General features: G+C 37.6%; 1 long non-coding RNA gene across 1 annotated transcript; it reads left to right on the forward strand.

Annotated features, from left to right (window-relative positions):
* Positions 1-385: 385 nt before the first annotated feature.
* Positions 386-8,616, forward strand: LOC115092263. The gene is made up of 3 exons (XR_003856965.1): positions 386-524; positions 901-1,050; positions 8,492-8,616. It is a non-coding gene; the product is annotated as an uncharacterized LOC115092263 (long non-coding RNA).
* Positions 8,617-10,376: the final 1,760 nt, after the last annotated feature.

Consider the following 10,376-nt stretch of genomic DNA (forward strand, 5'->3'; position numbering starts at 1 on the left):
AAATTCCTACACTGTGTTTTGTCTAACTTCTGTACACTTTTGCCAGCCCTCTCACTGGTAACCAGGGAAGCCAGTGATGCGTCTCCTAGGATACGCTATCTCTGCCTAACCTGATCATCCAGTGCGCATGCAACCTTGTTGATGATGCGCTGGGTGATTCCAATCAACTTTCTTATGCTTTAAAATAGTGTAGTTTAATGAGGAACCTAAAATTCCTTCCTGAACAGTTTCATTGTATTTAATTATATAGGTATCCTTTTTCTATCCTGAATATTATTTCCTGTTTGTGCTTATTAGCTTCTATTTTTCTTCTTTTTACTTAAACTTGTTAACCTTCCCCCCCCCTCACAGTACTTGCAATCCTTGTCTCAGTGATGAGGTCACTGAAGTTCCTGCACTCTCCTTTCTAACCTGCCTTCGTCTATCCAGCAGCTCCACGCCAGTTTCCAGAACAAATTAAAAGATAAAATAAAATACCAAAATCAGCTATAAGACACCCTCAGCAGTGACAGCAGCAGCAGGAGGTCAGCAACTTCTTCTCTTTTTATTTTTATATACAGCTCTCATCTCAGGAGTAGATCTCTGTCAGTAGTGTCAGTCTCTCTCTTTCTCAATCATTTAAGCTGACCATTGATAGTAGCTCAATCTTCCCGGTTTATTTCTTCACCTGTTTATTCCTTTCCTGCCATCCTCTGCCTTTCTCTCCATTGCTTGTTGTCACTTCCTGAAATATTTTCCATCATTAGGTATCACCCATCTTGGTCCAGAGTCCTTTACATTCTGAGTGTAGTTTCTGCTCAATGCCAGAAGCACTAACAGTAGCTGATCACGGGTAACACCACGCTGCTTCTGGTAGCTTCAGTCCTCATCTTCTTTCACGGGTTCTTTTTCTTTCTTCAGTTCCGCCTGGCCTTTTCCTCTGGCAGTCCCTCGTAGCAAGACTGGGTGCTGTCTTCAGTCTCCGTCCTGCCACTGTCACTGCCTCTGGCACAACTCTGGCCACTTGAAAATCTGAACATTCTGGACTCTACTTGTGGAGCTACAGGACAGGTAAGTTTTCTAACTATTATTTCAGTTTATGTATTTATTTATTTTATTCTGTTTACCCCTTTACATATACCTCCTTGCTTAAGATGGAATGTCGTCCTCGACATTCCGTACGTAGTTTTATTCATTCACTCTTCATTCATACACATTTTTTTTTTTTTTTTTTTACAACTCAAGTGAAGTTTATTCATGCTTGGTTATCAATTATATCTTTTAAGAAACAGTGTTTTGTTATCAACTATACAGATTTCCAGCTTAGCTCTCTTGGATTTTGACCAAGACACCAAGTATCCAATTTCTGGCACCATTCTCCTTAATATAATACATAATTATCAAGATATTTGGGAGTTTTCCCTTTGTTGTTTCTATTAGATACTCTATTGTTTTGTATGACATTCTCAATAATGTTTAATGGTAAATTGTATTCTGCAGTTTGTTCTCCTATCTGTTCATTTTCCTCTTCGTTATTAGTAATGGGAACCCATACTGTTTCTATTTCATGTTCGGTATTCCTTTCTTTAGTACTTTCTTCTTTTGATTCTTGTTGTTCCACTGGCTGTGTTCTATGTTTGTTTTTCTCTAATGTTTCAGATAAGTTATATAGTTTTAGTAGATTTCTGTGTATGATCTTAACTTCTCCATTTCTAGCTTTAATCTTATATGTGTTACCTTCAGGGTACATCACTTGTATTACTTCATATGGATGCTCTTCCCAATAATCTTGAATTTTCTTTCTGCCTCTTATTTTAAGATTCTTTAGCAGTACCCAGTCACCTGGTCTTATTATTTCTGCTCTACATTTTTTGTCATATTGTTTTTTTCTCATTACAAACTTCTTTTCAGCTTCTTTTCTAGCTATCTCACAGGCGGCTTCTAGTTTTATTCTATGTTGCACGATCCAATCATTCATCTTTAAACTTTCATCTTTAATTTCAGAAGTTACTTGAAAATCACCTGGTAACTTAGTATTCCTGCCAAACATTAAATAGAATGGTGTATAACCTGTTGAACTATGCGTATGGTTGTTATATGCTAGTACTAATTCTGGGAGATACTCTGGCCATTTGTTCTTTTTATTTTTTTCCAAGGTTTTTAGCATGTTGTGCATAGTTCGATTAAAACGTTCACAACATGGATTGCCTTCTGGATGGTATGGGCTTGTTCTAGATTTTGTAATCCCATGTAAATTACATAGCTCTTTGATTATTTCAGATTCAAAATTTCTCCCTTGATCTGTATGTATTCTGGATGGACAACCGTAATGTACAATCCACTGGTATAAAATCACTTTAGCCGTGGTTAAAGCTGTCTGGTCTCTAGTCGGTACTGCTAATGTAAAATGTGTGAACATATCAGTTAAAATCAACACATTCTCTATTCCGCTTTGGCTAGGTTCTAGACTAGTATAGTCTATTGCCAATATCTCTAATGGGTAGTTTGCTTTAAAACAAAGTAACTCTGCCCTAACCTTGGGAACTTTCTCCTTAGCTATTATACATCTTTTACAATTGTTTGTCCAATTTTTAATATCCCTATTCATACTAGACCAAAAATAGTCTCTTCTGATGCTTCTTAAAGTGGTGTCTTCTGCAAAATGTCCAGCATGAGTATGTCTTTTTTCAAATATTTCCTTTGTTAGGCAGCTAGGTACTATAAATTGTAATATCTCAATTTTATCTCTTGGATCTATGATTTTTCTATACCATAATCCTTCTCTAAAGATTAATTTATCTCGTTGACTCCACAGCTTATTTTGTGTCCAAGTCCATTCGGATCGATTAGGTGTATTCTCTTTTGTTTTTGCCTCTAAAACTACATTGAGGTCTATATCCTGTTGTTGCAAGACTTTTAACGTGGGTCTTGTATAATTCGAAGGTGGTATGTTGCTTGTTATTCTTTGTATCGCTATTCTCATTTTTTCTTTCTTCCATAATATGTTTTTAATTTGATCTGGTTCAATTTTAAAAAAATCTTTTTCAACATCTTCTGTTTCAGGTTCTTCTCCTTGTGGAATCCTAGACAATGTATCTGCTACTATATTTTGTTTCCCCGGTTTGTAATTAATCTCGAATGTTAATTCAGCTAATTGTGCCAGCCATCGTTGTTCCACTGCTTGTATATTTGCTGTGTTGAGATACCTGAGTGGATTATGATCTGATCGAACTAAAAACTTTTTATAAACTAAGTAGTCCTTGAATTTTTCAGTCGCTGCCCATTTTAATGCTAGTAATTCGAGCTTAAAAGCGCTATAATTTGCATCATTTCTTTCTGATTTCCTTAATCCTCTGCTTGCATATGCAATAACTCGTTCTTGTCCCTCTTGAATTTGACTGAGTACAGCTCCTAAACCTTTAAAACTTGCATCCGTCGTCAAAATGAAAGGCAACTCAAATATTGGAAATGCTAAAATAGGAGCTGATGTGAGTTTGTCTATTAAACACTTGAAAGCTTCTTGACACTCTAGGGTCCAGTTGAATATTATTGCTGGTTTATTTTTCTTACTTTTACCAGTTAATTTATGTAATGGTGTAGCAATCTGTGCAAATGATGGGACAAACCTTCTGAAATAACTGGCGAACCCTAAAAATTGTCTAACCTCTTTCGGTGTGGTTGGCGTGGGCCAGTTCTTCAATGTATCTGTTTTTGAGGTGTCTACTGAAATCCCTTTTTCTGATACAATATGCCCAAGGTAATTAACCTCTCTATATAATAATTTGCATTTAGTTGGTTTCAGTTTAAGTCCGCTATCTATTAATCTTTTTAACACTTGTTCCAAACGAATTATATGTGAATCGAAATCTTTGGAGAATATTAAAATATCATCTAAGTAGAGTAACAAGATGTTAAACACATAATCGCTTAATGTTACTTCCATCAAGCGTTGGAACGTTGCTGCAGCATTACTTAGTCCAAATGGCATCCTTGCCCATTCATACAAGCCAAAGGGTGTTGTGACTGCTGTCTTATGTTGGTCCTTTTTGTCCATCGCTACTTGAAAATATCCAGATGTTAAATCTAGTGAGGAGAACCACGAGGCTTGACTTAACGCATCTAGGGATTCATCTATTCGAGGCAGAGGATATGCATCTTTCACTGTCACTTGGTTAATTTTGCGATAATCACAACAAAAGCGGATGGTTCCATCTTTCTTTTTAACAATTACAGCAGGCGAAGCCCAAGGACTATTGCTATGTTGTAAGATGCCCTGTGCTACCAAGTTTTGTACATGACGCTTAAATTCCTCATAGACATGAGGTGAGACTCTTCTGTATCTTTGTTTTATTGGTGGATGGTCTTTTGTATCAATAGAATGTTTTACTGTCTCAGTATACCCAATATCCATGTCAGATGAAGAAAATGCTTGCTTATATTTTTTTAATAAATTCTCTAAAGTTTCTGTTTGAGTCTGAGAGAGGTTCTCCCATTGTACCTTCACCGGTAACATTGTTTCGGGTGGCATCGTATCTTCACTGTGTATTGTTTCCACTGTTACTTGTTGTACAGACATTTGTGTATCTTCCTGAACAAAATTTACTGGAGCTGGTACATGTATTGCCTCTGGGCGTAATAATTCAGCAACTCTTGCTCTTGGGGGCAGTCGAATTTTTCTTTGTCCTGCGTTTAACAGTCTAATTGGCACCTTTCCCTCTACTGGGTTTGCTAATACATTTGCTACCAGTACTTCAGCTGGTAATGTTACTGAATTCGTTGGTGCAATGATTAAAGATGTCATTTGTATGGCTTGTATTTTAAAACATTTTCCTTCCACCAAAGTCTCTGTCAAAGGTGGTAATGTAATTCCTTTATTCCCTACTAATTTAACAAATCCTATTCTATCTGAGCTTGTACTTTGTATATTAGCCCATATTTTGTAAATACCATTCTTTTTGTACTCTCCTCCTGTTAGTAGTGACAATTCTTTGAATATTCCACCTAATTCTTGTAGTACATTCATTCCCAAAATACCAGGTATTTTTTCTGTTGTTTCTTCATTTGTCCATTTACAATCAGGTACTATAAAAATGCATTTCTGTGTTATAGTTTGCCCTAGACAAGTGATGTCTGCTTCCATACAGCCCCTAACTGGGATAGCTAGACCATTCACGGCGATAAGTTTCACCCAGCTTGCATCTGCTAAGCTAATTACTTTCTCAAAATGCTCTTTAAAAAATGATTCTGCTATCGTTGAAACATCAGAACCAGTATCCACGTAACACCTCACTTTAATCCCTTTAATTAATACATCTAAGATTGGACTCTTGCCAAAAGCTTTTCTTTTCTGTATACTTGATTCTTGTGAAATTACACTTTGTTGAGCTTTTATAGAATTGGTGTTAGGTGTTGTAATTGTTTGACGTAATGATTCTATATTATTATTTTCTATTTCTTGTCTACTATCTCTACTAACTGGTAGATTCCTGGGTTTCCCATTGTAAGTATTCAGTCTCTCTGACCTGCAAAATCTGGCTATATGTCCCGGCTCTTGACATTTGTAACAAATATATTGTCCTCTATCATTTTTTAAGGGAGCTCTTGACTTTTCATTTGTTCTGTAATTCATTGGAGTTGCTGCATAATCTCTTCTGCTCTGATTGTAAGTCACATCTTGTAACTGTCTCGTCAATTGTTCTTGTTGTTTTCTAAGATTTTCTTGTTGGCTGCACATGTTAGTTACAAGTGTTGTTAGAGTGTTTACATTTTTAGTTAAATCATTCACATTCCCAGCTTCTGCATTAATTGCTCTTATTGGAATTTCCCCCCTATGAGTTAATAATTTAGGTGTTCTCTCCTTTTCTAATTGTATTTCTTCATCTTCCTCGGCCCATATTATTGCTTCTTGAATTAATTCTGGATAGCTAATATGAGGATAATTATTTAATTTCTTCTTCATTTCTCTTCTTAATCCTGGATCTCTCAAGCCAATAACAAATCTTTCTTTCAACCTTAAACTGGAATTTCCCATACATTCAGGATCTCTACTAATTGCTCTATTCATTTTCTCCTGTAAGCGATAGGCAAATGTTCTCAAATCTTCATTGGCTAATTGTTTTCTCTCATAAAACTCCTGTACTCTTACAGTTACAGGTACCTTATCACCATATACTATTTTAAGTTGCTCAAAAAGATCTTCAATATTTTTTAATTGATCTGAGGTCATATATTTAACAGTATCCCCAGCCTGATCAATTAAATGATCTTTTACTACCTCCAGCTGGTCCTCCTCTGGTATTCTTAAAACTTTTAGTGCTGCTTTAGTTTTGTCTATCCATTCCTCAACAGTAAGATCTCCTTGTTTCTTTGGAACCCCTGCAAAGTCAGGAATTTTCTTATCCTTTGGTATATACATTGAAATGGTTCTGTGTCCTTCACCATGTTGAAATCTTCTTTCCTCTTGGGTTCTTCTCCAGTCTTCTTCCATGAGTCTAACTCTTTCCTGTAATCTTTCTAGTGTTTCTTCCATGTTTCTTTTCTCTAAATTTTCTTTGTAGTTTAAGTCTTCCCTAATCCTGTTCGTGACGCCAAATGTAAGCCGGTTCAAATGTACTTCTGTTAGAAGATCCCTGTGGCCGAGTAGTGTAGTCGTGTGGCAGCAAGGTAGTCAGATGTTAAATACAGAAATACTATTTACCGCTTAAAAATAATTGGAATAACCAATTCAAAACAATTCAAACTCTCAATTTTATTTATATTTTCTCTTTTAAAAGAAATTATTTGCTTTATATATAATTAATATATGTTATTTCCTTATTATTAAAATGTCATGAACTATTAAAATACAATTACAAATAAGAATTGTATTATTATTACTCTCTTTATATATATATTTATCACTTTACTTATATATTTCTTTTAATTAACCCAAGTATGAAATTACTATTAAATGCGAGAGTTCATCAGAGTTCATCAATGCAACAGTCACTTATCTGTTTTTCTTCTTTCTTTTCTTTTATCTTTAATGTTGCTTTTTTTTTGTTGCTGGCCAGTTCTTCTTTCTTTTCTTTTATCTTGAAATCTTCTTCCTAAACTTAATCTTAAACAACTTAAAAGGAAGCAAAACTGACTCCCTTCACTGTTTCAGGATCTTCTGCATATTACAACAAGTATGTTACTTGTTGTTTTATTTCAACTTTATATTCTAACTAATAATAAAAAAAATATAATTCATAACCCTTGCACTACTGCTTCAAAACAGACAATATATATCATACACACCTTTACACTTACTAACAATCATACATTTACTATAACTGTACTTTAACTACACTTATCTGTATTTGTTAGGCCTGGATATGAGAAGACTGGCATAACAGAACCTTCTCCATCAATGATCAGGCACTAACTGCCTTGATTCTGTAACTGTCTTTTTCCTTTCTGTCTGCTTGGTCTCAATACTTGATGACATCATAGCGCCAAATAGTCCTCAGAGCTGATTATTTTTGTCTTTATACTATGCTTATTCTTTCTCTTTTTATTTTTCCCTGCAGTATCTGACTTCAGTTGATTTTTGTTTAATCTGAATGTCTTTTAAATCTCTATGAAATTTAAATTCCTACACTGTGTTTTGTCTAACTTCTGTACACGTTTGCCAGCCCTCTCACTGGTAACCAGGGAAGCCAGTGATGCGTCTCCTAGGATACGCTATCTCTGCCTAACCTGATCATCCAGTGCGCATGCAACCTTGTTGATGATGCGCTGGGTGATTCCAATCAACTTTCTTATGCTTTAAAATAGTGTAGTTTAATGAGGAACCTAAAATTCCTTCCTGAACAGTTTCATTGTATTTAATTATATAGGTATCCTTTTTCTATCCTGAATATTATTTCCTGTTTGTGCTTATTAGCTTCTATTTTTCTTCTTTTTACTTAAACTTGTTAACCTTCCCCCCCCCTCACAGTACTTGCAATCCTTGTCTCAGTGATGAGGTCACTGAAGTTCCTGCACTCTCCTTTCTAACCTGCCTTCGTCTATCCAGCAGCTCCACGCCAGTTTCCAGAACAAATTAAAAGATAAAATAAAATACCAAAATCAGCTATAAGACACCCTCAGCAGTGACAGCAGCAGCAGGAGGTCAGCAACTTCTTCTCTTTTTATTTTTATATACAGCTCTCATCTCAGGAGTAGATCTCTGTCAGTAGTGTCAGTCTCTCTCTTTCTCAATCATTTAAGCTGACCATTGATAGTAGCTCAATCTTCCCGGTTTATTTCTTCACCTGTTTATTCCTTTCCTGCCATCCTCTGCCTTTCTCTCCATTGCTTGTTGTCACTTCCTGAAATATTTTCCATCATTAGGTATCACCCATCTTGGTCCAGAGTCCTTTACATTCTGAGTGTAGTTTCTGCTCAATGCCAGAAGCACTAACAGTAGCTGATCACGGGTAACACCACGCTGCTTCTGGTAGCTTCAGTCCTCATCTTCTTTCACGGGTTCTTTTTCTTTCTTCAGTTCCGCCTGGCCTTTTCCTCTGGCAGTCCCTCGTAGCAAGACTGGGTGCTGTCTTCAGTCTCCGTCCTGCCACTGTCACTGCCTCTGGCACAACTCTGGCCACTTGAAAATCTGAACATTCTGGACTCTACTTGTGGAGCTACAGGACAGGTAAGTTTTCTAACTATTATTTCAGTTTATGTATTTATTTATTTTATTCTGTTTACCCCTTTACAGGTGCTTCACAGTATATCTCAGTGCAGGTACCTACAATCATGTGGCAGTGACACAGGATATTTTCACTCTACTGAACTGAAGTTGTGTCCCTGCTGCAGCTGACCTCACCTCCCGATGGTGAGGACCTGTGGGGCCTACCACTCAGGTAGCATCAACCTCCACCTCAGGCCCAGGGTCCACGAAAACCTCCAATCCTAACAAAAAAAGCAAACAGAATGCTGGGAATTATTAGAAAGTGAATAGAGAATAAAATGGAAAATGTCATAATACCTCTGTATCGCTCCATGGTAAGACTGCACCTTGAATACTCTGTACGATTCTTGTCGCCACATCTCAAAAAACATTTAGTTTCAATGGAGAAGTTACAGAGAAGGGTGACCAAAATGATAAAAGGGGTTGGAACAGCTCCCCTATGAGGAAAGACTAAAGAGATTAGGACTTTTCAGCTTGGAGAAGAGGAGGCTGAGGGGGGATATGATAGAGGTGTTTAAAATCATGAGAGGTCTAGAACGGGTAAATGTGAATCGGTTATTTACTCTTTCGGATAATAGAAGGATTAGGGGGCTCTCCATGAAGTTAGCATGTGGCACATTTAAAACTAATCGGAGAAAGTTATTTTTCACTCAATGCACAATTAAACTCTGGAATTTCTTGCCAGGGGATGAGGTTAGTGCAATTAGTGTAGCTGTGTTTAAAAAAGGATTGGATAAGTTCTTGGAGGAGAAGTCCATTACCTGCTATTAATTAAGTTGACTTTGAAAATAGTCACTGCTATTACTAGCAACAGTAAAATGGGATAGACTTAGTTTTTGGGAACTTGCCAGGTTCTTATGGCCTGGATTGGCCACTGTTGGAGACAGGATGCTGGGCTTGATGGACCCTTGTCTGACCCAGTATGGCATGTTCTTATGTTCTTATGTTCATTGTGCCTGCTTGACTCCGGTCCTGCTCCTTGTCTTCCTGTCTCACCCAACTTCTTCTTCTATCCTGTCACCAGCCTTATTTCTTGCCTTGTTGTTGTTCTAGTCTTGTCTCCTGTCCGTCTGCTCCAATCCATGTCTCATGTGCCCTGGTTCTTGACTTTACTATCCCTTCCTCTCTGATGGATTTTTGGTTCTGATTCTGGCTTAGATTTGATTTCATTTGATTTCTTCCTGCCTTGACCTCTGCCTGGACTCTGACACCACTTGATTTCTGCCTGCTTTGACCCCTGGCCTGCTTCTGGATTACACCCACCTGCTCACTAGGACTTTGCCTAAATCCTGCCAGCCACAGAGCCCAAAGGATCCACCTGCAGGGAAAGGGGTTGGTATAGGTGAAGTCTGACCTAATATCCGAGTGTGTCTACCTGTTGTCAGTGGGGACCAAATAGGTTCACCTACTAGGCTGCATCAATCTACCCAGACTCCAAGGACCAAATCCCCATGACAGTTTGCTGAGGTCATGAGCTCAGTGGACTTGTTTGCAGCCCAGGCCATACCTGGGTTGGCCTTCAAGGTAAAGCAGAGGCAGGAGTAGCTTCATCAGATCATAGGCCTACTCCAAAAGATGGCTGGATGAATGGATGCCATACAGGGCAACCTTCCGATGCTGGCTCAGCCATGGATGCCAGCTCTCATCCACATTCCCGGACCTAAAAAAACATAAGAACATAACCACACCCCCCCCC

The sequence above is a fragment of the Rhinatrema bivittatum genome, chromosome 5, assembly GCF_901001135.1.
Source record: "Rhinatrema bivittatum chromosome 5, aRhiBiv1.1, whole genome shotgun sequence".
NCBI classification, from domain to species: domain Eukaryota; kingdom Metazoa; phylum Chordata; class Amphibia; order Gymnophiona; family Rhinatrematidae; genus Rhinatrema; species Rhinatrema bivittatum.